The sequence below is a fragment of the Dysidea avara genome, chromosome 2 (genome assembly GCF_963678975.1).
Source record: "Dysidea avara chromosome 2, odDysAvar1.4, whole genome shotgun sequence".
Lineage (NCBI taxonomy): Eukaryota > Metazoa > Porifera > Demospongiae > Dictyoceratida > Dysideidae > Dysidea > Dysidea avara.
In genome coordinates this window covers 9,035,624-9,061,522 of record NC_089273.1, presented here as the reverse complement: position 1 = coordinate 9,061,522, position 25,899 = coordinate 9,035,624, and the positions used below count along the sequence as shown (strand labels likewise).

The 25,899-nt window shown below is 36.6% G+C and overlaps 1 long non-coding RNA gene across 1 annotated transcript; it reads left to right on the top strand.

Moving 5' to 3' along the window:
• Window positions 1–10,869: 10,869 nt before the first annotated feature.
• On the top strand, window positions 10,870–25,880 carry LOC136243009 (uncharacterized). The gene is made up of 3 exons (XR_010694709.1): window positions 10,870–11,291; window positions 11,749–11,924; window positions 25,830–25,880. It is a non-coding gene; the product is annotated as an uncharacterized lncRNA (long non-coding RNA).
• Window positions 25,881–25,899: the final 19 nt, after the last annotated feature.

The following is a 25,899-nucleotide window of genomic DNA, read 5'->3' as shown; positions in this document are numbered from 1 at the left end:
ATTAAAAATATATGATTCTAAAATAATCTATTTACATGGTGCACGCTGTATTATGTGTATGTATACTGTATAGTATATCTCAATGGAGCCATACTTTAAAAGAATTTACAAAGTATAATTTGTTATACAAATACTGCCTATATATTTATGTTTGTGTTGAAACCAGCTACTAAGTCCAAAAATTTTTCTTAAGCTCAAACAAAAGCAGATACCAGGTCCCAATGTATATGAAGTCATCTATAGATTTGTGGTCCATTTTTCCTCAGTATAGTGTAGAGTGTTTTTTCAACTAGGTGTGGTACTTAGAACTAAATGGATGGATGGAATGATGGGCGCACAAGGCCAGGGCTGTTGTATTTCTGTTTGTTGCAGCCAAATCAGGATGACTACTTTGTACTAAATTCTCAATCCGTACAACACCGGCTTCTAGAATTAAGAGTCACATAATCCCATCTGATTTGGCTGCCTGCCCAATGCCCATGGAGCTAGAATTCAAACGGAGAATGATCCCGTTGCATGAGACAGAAGAAACAAACTGTAATGATGTGCCATGTATATAAACAGTGAATCGATTGACAAATGCAACCTCCACTATAATGTGGTACATATGCCTAGTATATGCATGCTGAAATTGGTGAATTTAGCACATAATTCGATACTGTGTGGTGCATATTGTTATACACAATGCCAGTGCATGAAGTATATATGTGACCGGATCTGCAAATAAGCTATTAAGGGTCTTATGATGGCCTTTTCAAATTTCCAAGTTGACGTGTCATAACTCATCATGTGTTTAAACCCATTGTCTTAATATTGCATCCAAGAATAATGCTATAATAGTCTAGGGTAATTAAGGTGACCAAATTTCAAGCTGGTACCATACACACAAGTCAAGTTATGGATTGCCAAGTACATGCAATTGGAAAGGCTATACAGTGGCGGATCTAGAAATTTTCAGAGGGGATTTCAGGTTCCACTCAACTTTAGCCTAGCTGTATAAAGTCGAAGACCAAAAAATAATAAATAAATTAAAAAAAGGTCACTGCTTGCTGTTGAACGCCTTCAAAGGCAAAAGTATGAAGTTTCGCCAGTAGAAATAGTCCTAATATAATACACTATGTATAACTCGTGGTGATTTTATCACCCACACGACGAGTCGTAAATAAATTTAGGGGCACGCGCTATGATTCAGCTGAAATCATTGCAACTCTCCTGTATCCGCCACTGCTATAAGACCCCTTTTCGCAGATTATTATTATGATTAAATACAGGTAAAGGCACAGCCTGTATACCCGATCAATGCAATGTCTTACACAAAAACATGTCTTGAATCTAGTAGCTAAATAACTGTCTAACAACGATTTAAAAGTATTAATAGAGCTATTCCAATCATTGGCGATCCTATTAATAAAGTAATTTGATCTACACAATAATCGTGACCGTTCCTTAAACAACTGGTTGAACTGATGCCCCCTGGTGGTAACTAGTGGCTAGTTGAGAAAGTATATAAATCAGTGAAAATCTGTGTTACGGATCCGGGCGAATTTTTTTTTTGGGCACACTTTGGATTTAGAAATTTTTCACGAAATATTTTTTCCGGATAATGCTGTGTACGTATCCCGGATACTGACATGTTAAAGACTAGTTAACAGGGCCAACAACGTCGTGTTCTCCGCCAGGCTGGCAGCCACTAGAAAAGAAGGGCGAAAAAATTGAGCCAGCTTAGAACTCTTTTCTCCTGCCTTTTTTTCAGAAGGACTGTTCTTACCTTGTTTCTCTCACTGGCTGCCTCATCACTATGAACTGATTTTTCAGTGGCGTCTCACATTACCTGGCAGCACAGAGCTATTCACAGGTATTGGTGAAACTGATTATGTGAGTGTGAAGCAGCTTGTGTTTTATTCTTGTGACACCACTGTGTGTGTGTGTGTGTGTGTGTGTGTGTGTGTGTGTGTGTGTGTGTGTGTGTGTGTGTGTGTGTGTGTGTGTGTGTGTGTGTGTGTGTGTGTGTGTGTGTGTGTGTGTGTGTGTGTCGTTTTTGTGCTATATAATTGTTTGTACCTCCTGCAAGAAAGAACAACTTAAGCATATATCACCACTCTTGAGATGAGATGAGCACTTACTCAGTCATGCCCTTGAACATATATGTGACCGAATTTTGAAAAATCACCCATATGGGTGCATTTGACACCTAAAATAATTAATAATCAAATCACAAACTTTACAAGGCAAATGTATTTGTTTATGGTTTTAAGCCATTCTCAATACTTTTAATTACAAGAAAATTCTTGAAATAGTTTTAAAACTGTGCCCTGCTCTTATTAACAACCCACTAAAGATGGAAATTCTAATTATTTCATGCACGCCTATATGGGTGATTTTCCAAAATTTGGTCACATATGGGGATTTCAAACAGCTGAATGTCAAATGACCCATACATAGAAGGGCAAACCTATTGTGTCAAATCCTTACTTATCCACACAGGGATATGACAAGTTACAAGAAAAAGTACTTGTGTGCTTAATGAATGATTATCAAAATTAATTCCCTATAGTGTGGCAACAGTTTTGTGTCAATTCTCCCTGTAAATACATTGATAGGTGCATTATAGATATTATAATTTTCATCACCATTTTATTATGTGGTAACGTGGTCATGAATTTGTGTGATGTTGTGTGATGTTGTGTGTATTGGGTATGATGTTCTTATTTGTAGGTGGAAACTCAGATATTGCAAGTAACTGGCTAGGGAATTTAACATCTAATGAGGTAACCTAACACACTACAGAATGCCAAGAAATGCTTATTGGATTGAAGTCATCTCATCTTTATGCAATCACTGTGAGAATAAGAACTCATTGTTCCAACTAGTCTCCATGCCAGACGGTTTGTGTGGGGGTGGCAAATAAGCCTTCTAGTCACTGTTGCACACATTCTGTGTAGGCACCGGCCGATTATGCCGGCACAATTTAAAGCATAATAGGTGGCCAAAAGCATCAAGCATAATGCCAGCATAATAGGGACGATGTTTGAAAAATTAATTAAATGCGCAATATGCGCACCTGAAAGAAAGCAAATATTCACTGCCAATAGTATTATTAGTGCATTTTATAATCAAAAACACGTAATACAACTTATTAAACCGTTTCTTTGTTGGTTATTCACACTTTGCAGAAATAAGATCGAGATACTCTAATAGAACAGTCACTTACTCTAATAGAGCAGTCAGGAAAGGCTGATATACTCTAATAAAACAGTCACTTCTAGAGCATAATTTTGATTTTGAAAGCATAATTTTGAGCATAATAGGCTTAATTTTTGAGCAATGCTCAAAAGCATAATAGGTAAAATTTCGGGCATAATAGGCCGGTGCCTAATTCTGTGACCACTGTGGAATGTTGGCAGAGCCAATCAGATTGCCTTGCGGGCTCTATGATAAAATAAACACCAATTATTCAAATTCTTACTGTAATAAAGGACTGCATGAAGTTTAACAATGCCATAGGCTTAGGATATTTGTTCCCCTTGTACAGAGCTCTTATAATCATTGGTTCGCTATGGATTTGTGAAGTAGTGGAATTGTCGAGGAAGACCTTCAGCAATGTTTCAAATACATCATGACATTACCAGTACAATTTTCGCTTCAGCTTGCTCAGACGTGACTGGTACAATTCATCCTTGCCATGCGTGATGTAATCTAATTGCATGTCAGTTTATTCATGGAAAGTGTATAACAGTGACCAGACTGTTTAGTTCCCGCCCCCACACAAACTGTCTGGCACGTGAGACTAGTTAGGTACCTATATACAAATGTTGCAATTTAAAAAAAAAAATGGCTGCATATTCAAGTTTTTTTGTTATTCAGACAAAATAATTGTTAAATCTGCAATAATGGGTAAATTTGTGGGAGCTGATGAAAACAGAAAAGAAACTCACTGTAGTTTCTAATAACTATGTTACATACTGTGCAAGAATTGTGATCCATAGATGTGATTACTGTTAACCATTTAATTGAGTGACTGACAGTCTACTTGCTGGCTAATGTAGTACATAGTTCTACGTATATGACTCAACCATACAGTTAAGGTACATCTTTTTTATAAAGGACAAAAATTACCAATCTTTAAGAGGTTTCATTATAGACAAATTTGTAAATTCTCAGTGCTATCTCTTATACAGGTTCTTGTACAGGAACATTTCTAATGTTAATGGTAATTAGAACTGCTCCAGAGTCAAGCATACTTGAACTGTTGAATGACCTAGTGCATGTATGGTATAATCATGTACGTACATATAAACTTATCTATTGGAACCACTATGTAACAAACCACTACGTATGTAACGAACATTTTGAGACCAACTGATGAAATCTTACTGAGAGGTTGTCCTTTAAATTGTATTCTATAGGAACCACAGAAATTTTTCTTTATAGTGGAGGGTGCTTTAAGAGAGGTTCTACAGTTAGATAATCCATCAATGCTTTTTAAATTCAGGAGTAAGAGTTACATGGTGCAAGTCAAGGTTGTCGACCAACAGGAAGAATTGTATGCAAAAGAAAATGAACAAGTAGCTACAGGTACCAAAACACACATATTCAATGATCAATAAGTGGGTGTAGCTCCATGATAGTCTACAGGCTCCCATAAGCAGGAATAGCATTTTTCTTGATGCCATGCAGTCTTTTCTTGCCTACAACAACACAATCCCATTAAGTGGGCATAATAGCATAGGGAATGTGGATGTGGCTCCATATATCACTTAAGATACCAAAAACGTTCTCAAATGGTGCATGAGTACGGCTCCACATTAAGTCCCTTGAAATGCAACCCAAATGACCTGACACTAACGCACTAATAGACCAATAGACCTGCAGTGCTGGTCACTGTAAAGTGTTAATAACAATAACAATAGCACTTCAAGTTCACACATGCATAAAGAAGTACAGTAGATGTACTCTATAAAATTGACGAGGATGCATTGATTTTTATTGCAGAAATTTTGAATGACATGTGCTAGTACCTGAGAACTGATACCAGTAGTATATGGCTATGGGAGAGTAAACTTCACAACTTCGTTTTTTATCCCCTTAATTCTTTAGGCTATCATTAGTTGTACAAGAGATATGGTGACACAATTAGTACACACATAAAGTATCCACTATAGCTGTCACAACAATGGATTAAATATATCACACCTAATAGAAGTGAATACTTGATTATCTGACCTTTGACTATCAACACACTTAATTACAGTAGATGTGTCTGTTCTATTAGAGTATTTCGTCTAAGGCGTGCATTCCATTAGATTAACTCTGTATATAAAATGGGCTTTGATTATCTGAACATGTCTTGGTACCTAGGGGTTAGGAAGCACTGTACGAGTAATTTCTTTACAGCCGTCAGCCATGCAGACATTATTTAGACAGTAAAGGACAATAAGTTTTCAAGTACAACTACCTTATAAATCATGGAGTAATAAAAGTACTTCTGCAAATTTACCATTGGATAAAATAGCAAATAACTTGCACTAAATCTACTACACTAACACTAATGCAGCCTTCAGGTGTGAGGATACAGCTAGCATATTGAGGTAAGCATACACTCTATGTACAGCAAAATACGATTGGCTACATTCCAGCAAAAAGAATATACCATTTTCTTAAAGAGGGTGATATCAATAACATGTAGCCATCAACAAAAAATAGTTGTGTAAAGGTGCTTTACAATATACATACTGGTGCTATTGTAATGTACACCAAAATGCAAAACTTCAATCATGTCTTTTGTTGTTGCCGTTACCCTTGAATGCTCACAGTCAAATTGTTCATCATTAAACATCGATCAGTCATCTCACAAGATCACCATAATACGGACTCATTGTTCCACACCTCATTTAGACGAGAAGTAGCTTGGTTAAAATCATTTACAATAACAATGTGAATCCACCTACAAATTAAGAACATTACACTCAATCATAGATCATCACACAAAATCATCACCACATAATAAAGTAGTGAATCATTACCTAATATAATATACCTATAATGTACATAAAAAGAGCAACATTTCTGTAGTACAAGGAACATCTGAGTGGCAAATTAGGGAAAAATATTACTTTATATTGTGAATTGTGATGTAATTCAGTCTTTAAACTTGTAGTCACTTGATATTACAACAATAAAATAACAAACACATAATTATCATGCTTTTGTATGTCTTCCTTTAATGCCTAATAAGATTGAGACAGATGGCTGATCAATTCAATCACATTTTATTTTTATAGTAATCTCGCATAAAATTGTCAACCATTACAACATGTTTTGGTAGTGCATTTCAATGTTCAATTATTATTCTTTAGAAAATATTTCTTCACAAATTTTCATGCACTACATGCTTGTACAATTGAATGTCAATGGGAAATGGTGGATCTGGTAAGCTGCAAGGATTAGTGCATGTTACCATGAAACATCTGATATGTCGTGATCATGTCTTCTCTAAATACTAAGGAGGGTAGTTGTAAACGATGGAGTCTTTCATAACGATGAAAGTCACTAACTAGTTTTGAAGCTCTGTGTTTAAGTGATTCAACTCTGTTAATATCACCCTAATAATGAGGCCCATAGATTAAAGCAGCATAGTCGTAGAACTGGTTGAATCAAAGTTATCTCCAATACAACAAATATCATAGCGTCCAAGGACCAAAACATCTCTTTATTAAACCCATCAAAAGCACAACTGCTTGTTCACACATATATAATACTCCTGTAAAACTATCCACGACAGCGATCAATCAAGAGATCAACACTGTGACGTTAGTTCTACTAACTTAAAAGAGACAATCAAGTGGCTTGTATTAGCAAAGCAGTAAATTAAGCTTTGTCCCCTTTTCCTGAGATGAAATCAAGGTCGATCAAATATCTTGATCACAGTCACAGATAGTTTTACAGGAACATATAGGGGCAAGAAAAGAACAGTTCTCAAAAGTGGGGGGCAAGTCATGTGGGTTGGCTGCAAGTTACAAAGTGTTTTAAAATCATATTGTGCCTTAGTGTGCTTTGCACTCTAGCATGCAAAGCACGCCACTACTAAGGGGTCTGGAGGCATGCCCCCACAGACAAATTTTGAGATTTGGATGCTTTGAGATTGAATCTGAGAGCATTTTCAGTGGAACATGTGTACTTGAATAGGATACTCTTATGCAATGACTATCATTGAGACACTGTACAATTAGATACATCAGTAAATGAAGGCATTTCAGATAGACTCATGCTGTTGATTGTATACATATAGATAAAGTGCTGTAGTGAAGACATATTGAATTAATTGCATATAGCAGGGCAAACTTATAGTGATTCCGCTGAATGTTCTATTAGAGTAGTTAGGTGACTGCTCTATTAGAGTATATCGATCTCGTGCACTCCCAGTATTGATTCATGCAGTGTTCCATGCTTGCATAACCTTTAGCACAAATCCCAGTAAATAAAGGCAAAGTAAGTTGGCTAATGACTAAAGTAGTTGCTTTACTTTGGCAACTGGGCATTGGAAAAAGTGAGGGGGCACTGCCCCTCCACTTGTAAAAGTGGGGGGGCAGTTGCCCCCTCTGCCCTCCCTATTTCTCCGCCCCTGGGAACATACATAGGTAGTGACCATCCCTTGTTCAGTTATAACTGGTAAAGCAGATAAAAACAAACAAGTTATCTAATGTAAGATTTAAAAAATTTTTTAACTCAACACATTCAGCTGAGCCGTTCTTCCATGAGAGAATTCATAACACCTGTAGTGACACACAAACATGCACGCACAGATTTGATTTATTGTTTAAACTCAATGCAATCGGCTTAAGCTGTTCTTCCTTGCCGGAGGTACAAACAGTTATATAGCACAAAAACGAGACACACACACACACACACACACACACACAGTGGTGTCACAAGAATAAAACACAAGCTGCTTCACACTCACATAATCAGTTTCACCAATACCTGTGAATAGCTCTGTGCTGCCAGGTAATGCGAGACGCCACTGAAAAATCAGTTCATAGTGATGAGGCAGCCAGTGAGAGAAACAAGGTAAGAACAGTCCTTCTGAAAAAACGGCAGGAGAAAAGAATCCTTCTAAACTGGCTCAATTTTTTCGCCCTTCATTTCTAGTGGCTGCCAGCCTGGCGGAGAACACGACGTTGTTGGCCCTGCTAACTAGTCTTCAACATGTCGGTATCCGGGATATGTACACAGCATTATCCGGAAAAAAATATTTCGTGAAAATTTTCTAAGTCCAAAGTGTGCCCAAAAAAAATTCACCAGATCCGATCACATAATATTGTTTTGATATAAGTTTAGAAAAAATAAATTTGATGTGAACGACCCAGTAGTTCCACCCTCTCTCCATAGACACTCTCTCCCTGCTGCTCGCCTTGCTAAGGCCACTCCAAGAAAATTCCTTATTTCCCATTTCATTTACCTCAAAAATACATGGGGACAGGTGGTTCATTATCCATTGATTCATTATAGATATTTCCAAAAATTTTCAAAATTCATAACTAACCTACAGGTAAGAATACAGTAGAAATATTTGAACTAAGAACCTGAACAGTGAAAAAGCTAGTTAAGTGGGCTTTCTGAATGCTAAACTAGTTACTGCTATGCAATCACAGGATAAATAATGAATGAAATGTTCAGTTGACAGCAATAATGAATGACCATGCGGGAAGAGAATCTGCATGCAGGTGGGAAATGGGAAACAATGAATTTTCTTGGAGTGGCCTAATATAGCCATGCAGCTACAGGGGCGTAGCCAAGATTTTTATGAAGGGGGTTAGGATTTAAAGTGGAATGTCTTAAGGGGAAGGCTTGGGTGCTTCCCCTAGACCATGTTTGGTCAAAAATGATGCATACACAAAATGTGCTCGTAGGCAGTAACATTAAAAGGTGCTGTTTGTGCATCTGACTAGCTAAAACCTACACATTGCTATTTATGCAGGTTATAGAAACTATAAACCTATTGTAAAACTAACTAATCTTCACTTCCAGACAGCATACTGACAGCCAACTTCAATTTCCTGACACGGAAGCCCTCCTGGCACACTCGAGTTGGCAATACTTCTTTCCGGCTATACACTATTCTCAGCCGGTCCTCCTATTGATCGTCAATAACTTCAGACTTGGCTTGTACTCCAATATGTTCGAGACATCACATGCCCACAACATGTAACAAATAAACAAACCATTCATCAAGTAATATACATCAACAATTCACAGTTTGTGCTAACCTGACACATGTATAACACAACCACTCAAGTATAGCAGCTGCTGCCTCGTAATATGTCTCAACCGACCAATGAACAGTCCTTCGCAGCTTCGCCATTTCATTCGCGCCATTTTCAACCATGCATCACGTGCGCAATTGATCACGTGATGCTATAATATGCTTTGCAATGGTTCAGCATTAATGTGATTCAATTCAATTATTAGCTTTATAGTGCAATGTTACAGGTGTACATGGTTGTACAACAATAAAAGTGAGTTTGTATACAATTGCACTAAAGGTAATCTGGTAAGTACCAGATCCCATAACTTAAATTAAGTACTTATCATTACTTATATAATTACAATTAGCTGCTAAATGTATCAAAGTTGGGTGGCTTGGGATGTTTGGAGCAGATGCTACAAGGACATGTAAAATGGAAACTATGCTGGTTGTCTGGATCGAAGTTTCTTGTAAAATGCTGCCATAGGATTTTAATTAGTTAGTTGAAATTTAATGGTAACAAAGGGTTGAGTTAGGTCAATTACTGGTAAGCTGTTGAAGGTTCGAGGAAGCCTGTTGAAGTAGAAGTTTCTTTGTTGATTAGATGATGTAAAAACATGTTCAAGTTTGTTACTGGAAGAAGACCTAGTAGAATGATGACAGAATTTGATGAAGGTCTGGATGTTGAAATGATCAGATGGATTTTGAATTGATTTTATGAAAAACAGAATGTCACACTGGTCATAAATATACATTAACGGTAGTAGGTTGAGCTTGATAAGGCGAGTTTTATAATCAGAAACATAATCGTTGAGCATGAGGATGTATTTGGTAGCTCGGCGCTGCATTCTTTCAAGAGCAGAGATATCTTGGATAAGGTAGGGATGCCACAATGGAGAACAATACAGGAGCTGAGACCTTACTAGTGCTATGTACAGAGTTCTTTTAGTTGTAGTGTTAATAGAATGGCTGAATGTACGTCTAAGCAATCCTAGGGTTCGATAAGCTTTGGATGAAATGTGGTGATAGTGGTTTCTCCAGGACAGGTCAGTAGATAGAATGATACCAAGGTCATGATGGATGTTACTAGATATTATTGAGGAATCGTCAATGTTGTAAGAAGTTGGGAACTTTGTATTAAAGGAGAGGTGAATAAATTTCTTGGTGTTAAAAGATAGGTTTGAGTCTTGAGACCAGTCAAATAAGGAGTTGAGGTCATCCTGGAGTTTGATGGAATCAAGTAGTTCAAAAATGAGTTTGTAGCATTTAGTGTCATCTGCAAAAGATAAAGCATAGGCATGTCCTCAAGTAGAGGTAAGGAGTAGGTACTCTGAGAGAACACAGAGTAAAAGTACCTGTTGAACAAAGTAGCTTTATCAATGTCATGGGTGGCAGAACTATCATCAAAGAAGACTGTAGCAGGGATAGAAGCAGATTTAGTGATGTTTCTTACATGCTGATATATTTGAGTCATTACTGAAGGCAAAATTGTGGACTAGATTTGCTTCAAAGTTGGCCTTGGCTTGTTGGATGCTGTTTTGGAGGTTATCTTCTGCTGTTTTTATACGATTCAAATTATGATCAGTAGGATGAGATTTGTATTTCTTTCGTAGAGTCCGAAGACACTTAATCTGATGGCGTATATTTGAAGTGTACCATTTAGGAAACTGAGAAGAGCTGGTTCTAATTTTAGGAATAAACAGGTCCATTCCCCTAGTGATATTGTTCTTGATAAAGAGCCAGATAGAGTCTATGTCAGATAGCTGTTCACAGGTAGTATAGTCAATATGAGATAGATAATTGATGAGGCCAGGATAATTGGCTTTAGAGTAATCAAAGATAACTAGTGGAGTGTGTGAGGGTACATGGTCTGCATGTGACTTAATACTTAAGGTGACAATAAAGTGATCAGATGATATCGGTTGGTAATGGGGATGAATAGATATGTTGTACACAATATCTTCATTGTTAGTGATTATTAAGTCCAGAGTATTTCCTTGATTGTGGGTTGGCTCTTCAACCAGTTGAAAGAGGTTTAGCTGAAACAGTAAGTCACAAAATTTGTTAGATTTTGGTGAGGAACCACTATATATATAAGTGGCTCAGTTGACATCAGGGAGATTGATGTGACCCTCAAGACTAGTACAGAGGAGCGCCAGTGGGTAAGTAGCTACCGGAGAGCTCCAGGGCTGTAAGATTTGGTGTGATCACTTTAATTTAAAAAAAAAACCTGCCTCTAAAAGGGGGGTTCGTCGGAACCATCCGAACCCCACCTGCCTACGCCCTTGAGCTAGTCTCGCATGGCCAGACTGCTTTTTCTCTTTGTCATTGAGTAGGTAGAAAAAGTGGTCTGCATGGCCACGCGAGACTAGCCTTGCAGCTACTGAGTCAGTGTCTGGTGTATTATGTCGCTTATAAGCCAATAAGGGTAGCTATAGCCGTTTTGTGTCTTACATTTTTTTATGGATGCTGTGTTTGTACCATAAGATACCGGTATTTTGCAGACTGCTGTCAATTAACTGTGGACCTCGTGACAACAACGCATGCGTAGGAGGTCGGGTGATCTTTTAATGGAAGTCTAGTATATATTATAGCTCACTTGGAAATCAGTCGAGCATTGTTACTGGTTATACAGTAGAAATATTAGTATACACGGAGTGGATTAACTTTGGGATAAACGGTATGGATTGTAGTTAGATATGATGCACACACGTGTATTAAAAAATTATAACGATGCACCTATCAATGTACGGATGTATTTCCCCACTATCCCCTCTCCGGCATACATGGGGCTGTAGTGGGATTTGACACAGCCGAATGCCTAATACCCCATAGTAGGGCAAATCTCTAGTGTCAAATGAAATCCCACCGTTGGCCCCAGTTGAAACGCGGAGATTTGACATAGCTAGCTATATTGAATTTATTTGGTTAATAATCAGTACATTAATATATAAAGTGACACGCCCCCAAAAGTACTTAAAATGGTGTAAAAACAGTGATTTTTGTGTATTTTTGAAGCGCCCCCAATGTTACGTAGTGGTACCCACAAAAACATGGTCTGCTAATTACTATACTCACATACCTCTAAGGAATACTCCACCTTATTTTCATGGCTGTAGCTGCAGCGGATACGTGGGCCCAGTACAGTTTCTGAACCTGGTTCGTCATTTTGCCCAATGTGTAATGTATTGTGGGATTCACCCGTTACCAAGACTATGGGAATTCACCTTAAACTAATTAGTTTAAACACAAAAAACGGTCTGGAACATTGTGTACATGAATAATACTTCAGTAATTTGAAGGAATTGTATGAAGAGTTGTTGCCCTAGAGTGGGCCATTCAGTTTAAAGACAAAAGTTAAGGAGAGCCGCTTCGAGAATAGTGCCGCGTGAGTAACTTAGTTTAGAATGGCTTTGTTCTAGTTTCTGTAGGCCTATATAAACAGACACCATGTTTCCCAAACCAACTTTTAGTGGGTTTCTCGTGCGTTTTTGACCTTACCATGTCTGGATATGTGGAATTCCGCTAAATTCAGTAAATTTTATTAGGTTTGCAATCCCAATGGCTATTTTCAATATGCTAGCATAGAACAGTTACAACCAAAAATACTTTAGCGCTTAATGAATGATTTTCAAATGCCCCATAGTGGGGCAACAGTTTCGTGTCAATACCCCTGTATAGCCCCACCTACGCCCGAGGGGGTGGGACAATAAATTGATTTTTTTGTTTAAACTCATGACATTCGGCATTGCAGTTCTTCCACATCAGAGTAGGCATAGCCGTCCTTCCTCGTGATTTATTTATTATTTATTTATTAATGCTTTACAGCACAAGTGCTGAAGGTCTGTAGGACTCCTGGTCCTACAGCCTGTTCAAAGACTTTAGCTACTAGACTTTAGCTACTTAAGGTGTGTTTGAAAAGTTGGAGAAAGGAGAAAAAATCCATGACTGGACCTAGGTAGCTTCAAACCTGCAGCCATCCGATTTACGCTTGATATGTGCATTATGCTCATGGGCATCCTGCAAGGCAAGACTATTGCTGATAAGCATGTTCAGGGGATGAGAGATGATTTATTAAGACAATATGCAACATAAGTGCAGGGTGTAGACTCAGACCAGGCAAACTTGATTACTTAATTGTCACAAGTTTCTCATCCACAAAAATATGGATTTCCATGGGGGCGGGAGCTCATTTTTCATTATTCATTATTGAAGAAAATACACCAAATCAAGCTGTCTGTTACTGTAAAGTATGCTAAACCCTTTCAAGAACTAGTACTTACATTTGGCCACCGTTTCTGAGGTGCAAGTGACATTTACTATGCTGTAAAAAAGTAGCCAGCCTTCTTAGCATCAAAATATGTGTGCACATGATTGATAACGGTAATAATGAAATTAGAGGCAGTGGGGTACAACAGGATGCGGGAGGGGATCAGAAATCGATATACACACAATACTTTTGTAATAATTTAAAGCACATTAATTAAAAAAAAAAACAATGGGTAAAAATGTAAGTTCCAGAAAAAAGTTTCTGCAAGTTTTTATCGCCTTACTGGTGGGTGAATTGATGATAAATCCTGGAGATCATTGTGTTTGCCTGTTTATAAGGAGTTCAAAAATTAAAATCCTTGTTTCATCTCCTTACTCTGAAGGGTTTTTGAGTTACAGACGTTTGTTTACATATATTGTGGTGACAAAAAAATTTACCACTCATAAGTGAAATCACCTTCCTTCTTGAACACAGAAACACACTTTGGGCTTTTTGTGGTTTCTCTACTTCATGGCAAACACAATTGAGCCAAGATTCAACACCGTATGCTGTTGTATAAGTAAGTTATGATGGTTCGTGTAGGCACCTGTAGATACATGTAACTTTCTTGATGGCCACTGTTATTTGCTGTCTAGTGCTGTATTTCCATCACTGCTGAACTTATGAAGCTTAAACTTAGCCAGTCCATTCCTCTGTCCCTGTAGACAACAAAGAACAAGTACGTAAAATGGATTTTGAAAATTGTGCAAATATTGAAGATTTTTTTAAAATTAGGTAAAAGTTGTTTAATTGAAGGAAATTTGTCAACCTTCAATACTTGTTCAATATTGGATTCATATGTGAATACATCAAATTGTTATCTGCCAAATTGCTTGATGGTTTGTGTATGATTTGCTAAGCTATAGTCCTGCCACAGTGATACATTTGTGATCAAGGTGAGAGAAACACATAAGATCACAGGTCAAGCAACGGAAATAAATTTAAGCTACAGGTCAAGATAGATTTTGCCTTATTTACTGTTATCTCTAAAGTGCAAGGTTTTATCTGTGAAATCTGTGTACTTGGACAATGTCTCAGGACATTATGCACCTATTTGCATGTAACAGTCAATCATTCTTCTTTCAATATGCAACTGAACTGAAATGTTTTGAGTTGCTGTTACTATAGTAATATTGCATCATTGTAGATGTAGTACGTATAAGGTACGCATCATGGACTCACCTTTGTCCTCCTATATATAGATGTGTTCTATTTCTTCATGCTGACAGTGTAAGGCGTTGATTCGCGATAGTACATGTGGCTTCCCAGTGAGTTGTCCATATTTTCCGTAGTGACTGAATTGATTGCAGAGGGGCGCACTGTCTAGTATGTGCAAGTTGAGCTGAATCCTGAAAACGGCTAAAAATTAAAAGTGGATTTTTCCTCAACAAAGAGTTAACATTTCAGCCAACCAGAAGGTTAGTGGTAACAGCAAAGGTGTCAACAACAGACATGTACGGTTTGGCTCCATTACAAGTTCGGGAAAGGGCTGTAATGGACAGTATTTATATGGCTTCCCCATAGGAAATGTATTGTGAAAATTTTTGATTGGCCATAAATATTGTCAGACATTTGAACAAAAAAAATTTGAAATATTTTTAGCAGGTCAAGCAGTACTACAAATGAGCCAAATTTCAAGATCGTGTGTAATTGCATTCATGAGTTATTAAATGTTTTTGAGGATTCAGCTCAACGCGTACATACTATATACTTCTTCATTTAAAACACTGTGTAACTTGCTGAACATAGCTGGAAACGAAGTGAAATGAGCGATCCACTTTTCAGTAATTGTTAGTTGTGGCGTACATTCAGACAAAATATTTAGTTTGGTCCCACCACCCACCCCCACACACACACACACACACACATTTTTTTGATGCGGTATGTGCGGGTTCACCAGTCATAAGCATGTTACAAAAAGTAAACAAGAATACATATGTAGGACATTTAATCCCTGATTCAGTCATGCCCAGATAGACTGAATTAGGGATTAAAAGTATATCTGCAGGTATCGGTGACCTCTGCTTTACTTTTATTTCTATGATCCCTGATCAAACTTAACTTTCCTTCTGCTTGTATGCCTTTACTGTCTCCTGGTTCCATGTGTGAGCTATATCATTTATATAATACTGTGTGCCAAAGTCTTGCACACAAACACAGCCATTTTATCAATTATAACACCTTTCTTCATTGCAGATACCTTCCATTTAATCACTTTGAAATAATTAATTTTGGTTAGGGATCATAGATATACAAAGTGTGTTATTTAAGGGAGTTCGTCTACACCTGTAACTGTACTAGAGTGCAAATAATTCCTATACTTCAGTCATGTATGACTATCTGCAACGGTTGTAAGGACTACTGGACTTCTGTTTTCTTCAAGCAAATACAGTGTTTGGACAAATGGCTGTAGCTATTCTACACTGATGCAGGTGGACCTAGTTCATTTTCAAGAGTAGCACACAATTACTATCTTAGATATTTTTTTGAGCAGGTAGCTGTTGCTTGCTAATTACTCTTGCAAAAGGAAATACCGTATAGCAGAAAATTTTGGTGGGAGAAAATTTTGGCGAATTGATCATTGGTAGAAATTGGCGAATAATAGTTTGGTGAATGGGCGAATGCAAGACATTAGTTTGCCCATGCAATTTTAATCTGACAGCATTGGTGACAGAGCTTTGCGATGTCTACGGACGAAGTACTACAGTTCAATACCTCTCATTTGAATCGACACGCTCTTATGCAAATAGCTAGCTGTAATATGCACTAGCTCGCTAAGTCTGTAATCGAGACTGGAACACACGTGGCACTGAATTGAGGAAATTAAGGCATGTGCATGGGCACTGAGTTGAATCGCTCGAGCTGATGCCTGAGCTATTAGTCTAAAACCATACTGTATTCAATGGGATACTTGTGAAAGACTAACCACTCACCGCTGTAACCAATATCATAGATAGTATATTCTACATAGAATATGATGTATCTATACCAATATTCACTCACTGATGAACAGCGTTAGAAAAATGGCGAGTAAAATTTTGGCGAATCCATGCATATTCGCCAATTTGCCAAAATTTCTCCCACCAAAATTTTCCGCTATATGGTAGTTGTTTGTAACTGATGTATCACACTTCCCAGTATACTACGTGCATAGACTTCATGATTTAAGGTTACGGTTAGAGATGTACCAATCTACCGATCTAGTATCGGACCGGTGCCAATCTTGACAATCTGAGCAAAATGGGTAGAACCGATTAAAGCCACCAATTCACGATACCGATCTTTCTAATCATTATTTCTTCAAACATACTGGACTTCTTCTATTATTTCTCTGTTCCATTTCCAAAATAAGCTAAAGAATAGTGCCATTTCTCCATTGACACTATGAGAAGCCATATAAACACACGAGTTTGCTGTTTCAAATACTGAAACTTACCCTTGAACTTACCAGAGGTCCTTGGCAAAAAACAATGAATAGTGCTACACCATATCAAATAGACTAAACTATTAGATTCTCTGCTACAACCCATCCAAGCAATGGGAGGAGCATGCATTAAAATATTTGTCACTGCTGATTGTCTGGGTGGTGTAATTGAGTCCACACCACCATTGGTATTGACTCCAGTAACAATGCTGTGATCATATCATTCAGCTAATAATGACCAGTTAACTTAGTCTGACATCATAAAATGCTACAAGAACTACCTGTACAAGATCAGTCATCAGAAATTATTAGATAACTGATATCAGATCAGTACAATATCGGTAATAAATTTCCTAGATCGTATTGGTATCGGTAAGGCTCAGAAAAGTTGAATCGGTACATCTCTAGCTATGGTATACTCATGGGCAATCATTCAACATTTTGAACACCTATAGATACTTTCTGAGAAGGCTATAAATCCAGTCTAACAGTATAAAAAGCTTATAGTGAATGAGAAGCCCTTCATTCTTGTGTAGTTAGTGTAGTTTGAGGCAGGTGGAGCACTACACATTGTTGTAGCAGCACAGGTAAGCAAATCCATACATTGCTCATGCTCCAACTGTCATTACCATGTTTTTCCACCGCTAAATATAGCAAAAGCTGTAGGCTCTATGGGCATTTGTGTGGCACAACAATACTGTATAGTAGGGCCTGTGGAAGTGCTTTTGTCGTGGTTCTCCCCAGTGACGGAGATACACTCCTTCAAAAACTTTGTTTCACTTGAAGAATGTAGTAAAATGTCTTCACAAACTTCGCTTCCACAGGGCCTAGATATTTTAGTTGTTTACTTACATTTAGTTGAAATCAATAATCTGGTTTTTGGTGGCACATATTTTTGAGAACAGTACTCTATTGTGGACCACACATCAAAGAGCAGTTGTTGTTCTGCAGTAATAGCAAACAAGTACAACTAAGGTACCTTGCTAACACAACACAGTTATTAAAAATATTTTAACCCTGCTTATTTAGAAGCATTTGTCATGCCCACACATTTGAAATGTACCATACGTTTTAAGAAAGAATAGCAGCTATCACACACTCTGTTGGTCATGTCAAGAAATTTGACTGTAGTTGGATGAATTTAACTTAAACATGGTGATGTACATACAGCTGTATTGCTAAATTATGTATATTACTGAAGTACTTGCTATTCCATCCACAGTTAGATGATAGATAGCTACAGCTGGAAAGAGTTGACAGGTTCATTTTAGTCACCTGTAACCATACCACTTCATTTTGTGTGAGGGTAGCAAAAAAAACATTCTGATAGTCTATCCATGCATGGAAGAATAACATTCTACGTTCAGTATAGAACAACTAACTGTCAGTTTGTTTCTAAAGAAAAGTCCACCAGTCCAGTGATTGTTATTAATCTGATCACATTTTGAGTTTAAGAAGCATGGTGCAGTAATTTTCATTTACTCTTGTAATGCATGAAGTCTTGACCTGTTTCCCATGAATCCACATCTTTGTACTATTGAAGAAAAGAAATGGAGCGCTTTGGTAGACCCATGATACATGTATTATACCACCTGCAGTAAGCTGAAAAGAACATGTCAGTTTTGAACAATATGTAATGGTATAAAGTGCAGGTGCTTATGCCCTGGCAAGTGTTGATACTTTTAGAACCTGGCCTGAGAGACCAAGCTGGAGCATGCCAGCTAGGTCTCTATGACTCTGCATTATAGATTTCTAGAGCAAAACAATGTTTGGTATGAAAGTTAACTCATGTATTTTAAGTGTCTGTGTCTGCATTTATGTCCATGTCCAACCATGTCGACCTTTTCCAACTACAGTACCCCCATCCATTTAGCATTGCATAAATTCATACAGAAATATCTTGCATAAGTGGGCAGGTAGCACAGCTGACATAGATGCTATAAAAACCAAGAATTGTTATCCATGGTATATATGGTTAGCACTTAAAGGGCTTGTTGGTTAGCACTTAAACGGCTTGTTGGTTAGCACTTAGATGGGCTGTATATCAAATAAGGATATTATCTTATAGGTCATTCCATACCAAGTCAACAAAAAAAAATCCGGACCCCTTTTGATTTTCATGAAATTTGGCACAAACATGAACCCTTTCAAGAAACTTTCTCGCACCAAAATTTGGCTCATTTCATTGGTCTCTCTTTAAGTTAGGACTGCTCAAAGTTTCTGCTGAAAGTTTTATTTTGCTTACATGTCTTCAATTAACTTTGCTTATGATTCACGTAGAAACTTCTGGTGTAGATTTTTGAACTCCTTATTAAATTCTCTTTCAGGTAATATATAATGTTTTATAATTGCTCAAAGGAAAAAGTCAAACCACAAAAATGTAGCTTTTCCCTTTGATCTTAATTTTCAAAAATACGTATTCTTTAATTAAATTTAATTTTGGTTTACATGTTGCTCTAATACCTATCATTCATCACTGTGAGTTTATAGTTGGGACCAATAGTAGATCATGAGTTATAAGTGTTAATGTGTAGCCTTGTAATTACTGCTGTTTGTATGGTTCAAGTATGCAAAGATGCGATACCAATTGTAAATAACTTTATATAATACTATGTCACAATCATTTTATACATTGTTGGTTTGTTAATTTGTTTATGTTGTGTAAGAAAACCCAATAAAAGCTATAGTAGTGAAATATTGAACTTGATGACATTTTCACTAGCTACATTTTCACTGCTACAGTTAGTATTTAATGCTGATTGTTGATATGCAAGTACTGTGACATATTTTGATAAACAAATGTATATCTATAGTGGAAACTGTCTAAGCCAGTCAGGGCAAATTTTTTTGGCCTTAATATTCGGGTGGCTATTTATATAGTTTGATGTGTATAAATGTCTTACTAGAACAATTTAAAGTTGGCTCTTAATAGAAAGGTGGCCTTTCATTACAGGTGATCACTAAGAAAGTTCCAAAATTTGAAACACTTACAAACAAAACATAATATTATGTAGCTGCATTCTTTGTTCTTAACACAGGCATGAAAGTCTGTTCAACGTACACCTTCAAAAATTCAATTGTGTACTGATATCAATGTATCAGATTTCATTGCATGTCAAAGTTACATGTGAATGATTGTAGAGACCGTCATGCAATATGCACCACTTTCAGTCTCAACCTTTACTATAATGCTCTGATTTAATTTTGAAGTTACTTGCCTTGACCCTTTCTTTAATCGATTGTTGATGTATTTCACTTAAAGCTATAGATATGTATCAGTGTGCAATTGCTGTAGTGAACCTTTGTACAATGTAAATTCTATGGAACATTTATATGATTCTATGATTCTCAATTATATATAGAATCAAATTATGAGCTACATTGTGATTTTTATCATGATACAGTTGATGTATGGAGTTTAAGCCAGTTACCCTAGTGCCAAAATTTCTGAGCCTTAATATGCAGGTAGCTGCTTAATACATTTGCATAACTGTATAACAACAATAATTTAAAATTGGCCCTTATGGAGTGGTGGCCTTTCTATACAGGTGGCTACTTTCCACTCAATTCCATCAAATTTTGACAAGTAAGACAATATATAGTGGTTTTAGAAGTGTACATTTTTCCAGCAAAGGCATTTTTTATAGGTACAAACATATAAAGGTGGCCTTTAAGTGGTCAGTAGTAGACTTTCCCTTTCAAAGTATGATTCAAAAGTGATATACAGTGTTACATACCGTATTTTATTGGTTAATAGCTGTGGGTACTATAACTTTCAGCAAGGAAAATGATGCGGGTACTATGCGAAGGTGGCTACTATGTGCTTGTGTGGCAGTAGCTGTGGAATTTATATGGATTTTCAAATGGCTGGCCTTGTGTAACCATCCTTTAACACTGTTAATCCACTTGGCTCCTCTCGGAAATGCTATTTCCAGGCTTAAAACAACCCTTTGCTTAGTTTCTCATTCAAATGTGTGTCATCAACACTTGTATCAGCATATTCAGATACAAACCATGGCTCTTATCCGAGGGCGGCTCTTATGACAGTAATTCAAGGTTGTGCTGCAGCTACTATCCGGGGGCAACTATTATGTGAGCTGCGGCTGTTAACAGGTCAAATACGGTATCTTAGTAGCTACCTTAAAGGCCACCTTTTTATAACGGCCAACTTAAAATAGAATATTTCTACTATAATGCAACTATATGAAGCAGCTGTCTAGGTATTAAGGCCAAGAAGCTTTGGATATCACTAAGACATGGCATTTCGATTCCACTTTACATGTACATAAGTATGAATAACTGTGTTGTTTGCATCCGCTATACACACGTATAAGATTGGAAACTACAGTATCATCATAATCTGTGGCCGAATATTATTATTATATAGTAAGTAAAATTGAAAGAATAGATTGGAATATCATTAGTTGTACAGTAAATCCTTTATAAATATAGCTACCTCTATAATAAGACCACCTTGTTATAGTGGCCACCTCTATTTTATAGGGCACTGAACTTACAGCAAAAACATAATCAGTGATTCCTTTATTAGGCAGCCTTATTATTGCTCCGACTTTCTTAGCTTTAAAAGTGGCTCTGTTAGTATGATTTCAGTGTAGTGAGCCCTTGTCAATACAAACCCTAACTATATTATTTTAATGCATAAAATGATTTTTGACATACTAATATAAGGTTACTTGCAACTGGTATTGGAAATTACACTAAAAATACAATACAAACAGCAGTGATTACAAGGCTACACATTAACACTTATAACTCATGATCTACTGTCCCAACTTTAAACTCACAGTGGTGAACGATAGGTATTAGAGCAACATGTAAACCAAAAATAAATTTAATTAAATAATATATATTTTTGGAAATTAAGATCAAAGGAAAAAGCTACATGTTTGTGGTATGACCTTTTCCTTTGAGCAATTATAAAAAATTATATATCACCTGAACGAGAATTTAATAAGGATTTCAAAAATCTAAACCAGAAGTTTCTATGTCAATCACACACAAAGTTATGGCCATTTTATTGAAGACATGTAAGCAAAATAAAATTTTCAGCAGAAACTTTGAGTGGTCATAACTTAAAGGGAGACCAATGAAATGAGCCAAATTTTTGTGTAAGAAAGTTTCTTGATAGGGTCCACGTTTGTGCCAAATTTCATGAAAATCAAAAGGGGTCCGGATTTTTTTTTATTGATTTGGTATGGAATGACCCTTATGCCAAACAAACACCTACGTAGCTACATACTAAACATTCATAGACCTTATGCAATGGGGTATATGAAAATTAGTTTTCTGTTTACACTCAGGATCTATCCACAATATTAATAGAAAATGGTGATGGAATGGCACTGGTGTTTCAAGTCTCTCATATATCAGCTAACTTAGATGATGGAGTGTGACTCAGTAACAAGACAGGAATTATATGTAATATTGTATAATCCTAAAGCAAATCGCAAATGGTGGTTTTTGGGTATGTTACTTTGTACTATCATCAATTATCAGCCTGTACAGAGCATTGAAGTTCTTAATGACGAATAAAGGACGATGATAGCAAACATGATAACGATGATAACATCTAGAGTTCTATTCTTGTTTTGTTACTGCATCATAAACCAACACACGTGACACACATACACTGTACCATTGGAACTACAGAATCTCACGAGAGGCGATTAAGATGGTGTATAGGTTTAATTGATATGAGACTTGCTTCCCTGCTGGATTAAAACTCTTGTATTTTTCTTTGTTAGCATGCATAATCTTAATTTTTAAAATTTTATTTTCTTTAGAAAGTTTGATTGTACAAACTAAGCAGGTTTTTGCTGAGACGGCAAACACATTTTAGCTTCCTGAACACTAAAATTAGTCACAAATATGACCACTGGTATAACCACAAAACAACCTATATAACCTATAACCTAACCTAACCTAACCTAGGCTAGGTTAGTGTCTATTAATGTGGGGGACATCTTTCACAATGTATTCAGAAACACACTGCAGCAATACATGCTATTGTAATAGTTATAATGCATGTACAATGTTGACAAGTTTCAACATTCAGTATGTACACTGTATAACAAGTAAACAGCTATAGTAACTATTATTACGCATATATCAGAATGTGTGATCAATGCACTTCTGAATGTAATGTGTTTCAAGTTTGTGCAGTAGTGTTACTAGACTGTCGCTAAGTTGGGATTTCTGGTACAGCCTCATGGCCAAACACCCCCCCAACTGAACCACATAAATAAATGTTATACAGACCTCCTGTCGTGTTAGTAAGTCACTTTCTTGGACAGTTGAAACACCCATGCCACTCCATCGCCATTATCTAACAATTATTATTGTCGATAGATCCTGGGTGTTTACGGAAAATAATTTTTGCATGCCCCAATGCATAAAGTCTATATACCATTTATTTTAACAACTTCACCAAATGGGAAAATTGCACATAATGGAGTTTTGTTGGTCACACACACTTTGTAAAGTAAAATATCTTTTACAGTAGTTATTTGTACATTTATAGAATTTTAAAAACAGTGTATATATATGTTATGAGGGTCATAGAATGGGTTTGATGAATATGTGGGTTTGCTATATAAATTCAATCTCTTGTTTCAATGTACTGTATGTGTGCAATACTAATTCTTCATACTGTGTAACTACTGTAAAAGACAGACAGAAACTATTAGTAGCTAATGACATTTCTGTGGTAAATAAACAGCTGGTCACTTTTGTTTTACAGACTATCATCTAGGGCAATTGGAAACAGTGGAAATGGAAACTGAAATGGTTAAATTGTCATATAAATGTACCTAGAGTAGGACCGCTGTATAACAGCTGCCTCATAAATACCACCTCTGTACAAAGACCATAAATTAATTATGCATACTGACCTTATAAGATCACTTCATGGTCACCTTTTATAAAGACCACCCTCTTTACAAAGACCACCACTCACCTTGTAATAATACCTAGGTTCCAAACATCTATTTTATGACTTATCAAAACAGCTATATACATAGGTCAGCTAAAAAATACTACACTCTTAAGATATCATCTCTTTATGAGACCTCATTTTTTTGTTGATACAATAGCTTGTAGTATACTAGCCACATTTCACTTGCATGGATTAAGGACTTGACACATTCTGGTACAAACTAAGTGATAATGGTAGATGACTTTGTCAGAGAAAATTGAGGCTGGTTTTGGGTGATGTTTTTTATGGGCCACTCCTATACCTTTGTCATCCCTACTATACGGTACTATTTTACTGTTTGATTACAAATGAAGAACATTATGAGAAGGGAATCTGCAATCAATCCAGTCACCAGGGAAAATATGGATAATTCAAATTACAAATCTAGAGGTAAGCCATAATGTGTAACTACAAATTGATGCCTTGGTGCTGTCAGTAAAACGGAATGGGAATCAAGAAGGAAAAAGGTAAGTCAGTAATGTGTGCATTGAACATACTGCAGTATACCAAATGGCACCTGCAAGGTCTAGCAGTGAAAATTCAAGCCTGTAGCCTTGGCCACTATCAGGTTATGCTTGTCTGAAGGTATATCAGGCAGTTAGTTATAGACTATAGTTAGTCAGTTGAAAACTCTTAACTGTACTATAGTGTTTACTTTATTGCATGTTTTAATACTATAGGAATAATGGATAATCCACAGTCCAAGGAAAAAGAAGTATTCACAGCCAACTATGTTAAAATCTGTAGTACTCTGACTGACATTGATAGTCTTCTGAAATATTTTGTAGAAGAAAATGTCATCAGTGTTGAAGATCAAAGTGGAATAAACTCTAAAGTTAAGGAATTGGAGAAGGTCACCAAGTTACTCCAGCATATTTCTGGTCCATTAGAGAGTGGTGACAGTAAAGGGTTATATACCTTGCTAACTATAATGGATAAACATGGCACTCAAGCTACAAAAGATTTAGCTAACAAACTATGGGGCTCCTTAAAGGAATGTTCTGCAGGTGAGATATACGTATAATAATGGTGATCAGGATTAAGAGCTCAGCACAATTATTTATATAATGTTCCTGAAATTGCTAGGCTGCCTTTGTTTGTTTAAGAATTGTGACTGGCTGAGCAAAAACCAGCTGTTTTACAAAATTCTATTTTGCCTTAAAATAAAGAATCGTGTGTTACAAAAAACTACTCACATTTCAATTGCTTTGGTAAACAATGAAATAAAGCTAGAATCGATAAATCTATATACCATTTTATTTTCCTGTTCATGGAGAGTAAATTATTGTTTCATCTTTGTACAGCAATGGCACATGAGGTTTGGGCACTTATTTACAATGTGGTAGAAATAAAATGTACCATTGTAATTTCTATGATGAATGGCTTGCCTCTTTGTCCACAAGGTGGAGTACAGAGAAAGCACTAGCTATTTTCTGAAGGATTTGTCAGTTCATTTGAACAGGTTGATCCTATTTTCATAGCTTGTTTTAGTTGTAAGTAGTGATCAACTGATTAACCTCCTGTAGTTTATTCACCATATTGTTGGTATACACGAAAATCTCCTACTGTTCCAAATGTCCAGTGCCGGACCATTAATCATTTATGTATCATACAAGGCTGGAACTTTGGCTGTCCACCCTTTGTTACTATAGTAAACACAGAGATGCGATAAAATGGAAATTCATGAAAAATATGACAAAAGAGAAATCAAAATGGAATCTCGTTTTAAATTTCCTTTTTACAATGTCATGCCATATAGCTGGTGTATAGGCTACCTGTGAATGTTACCTTATTAAAATATATTTGCAATATGTGTATGTAAATTGTACTATAAAGCATGTTAAATAATTGTCTACAGATTCTCATCCTGACATTACCAAAGTACAAGCTACACCTGTTGTGACAAAACCACTTGTGAGCAAGGCCAG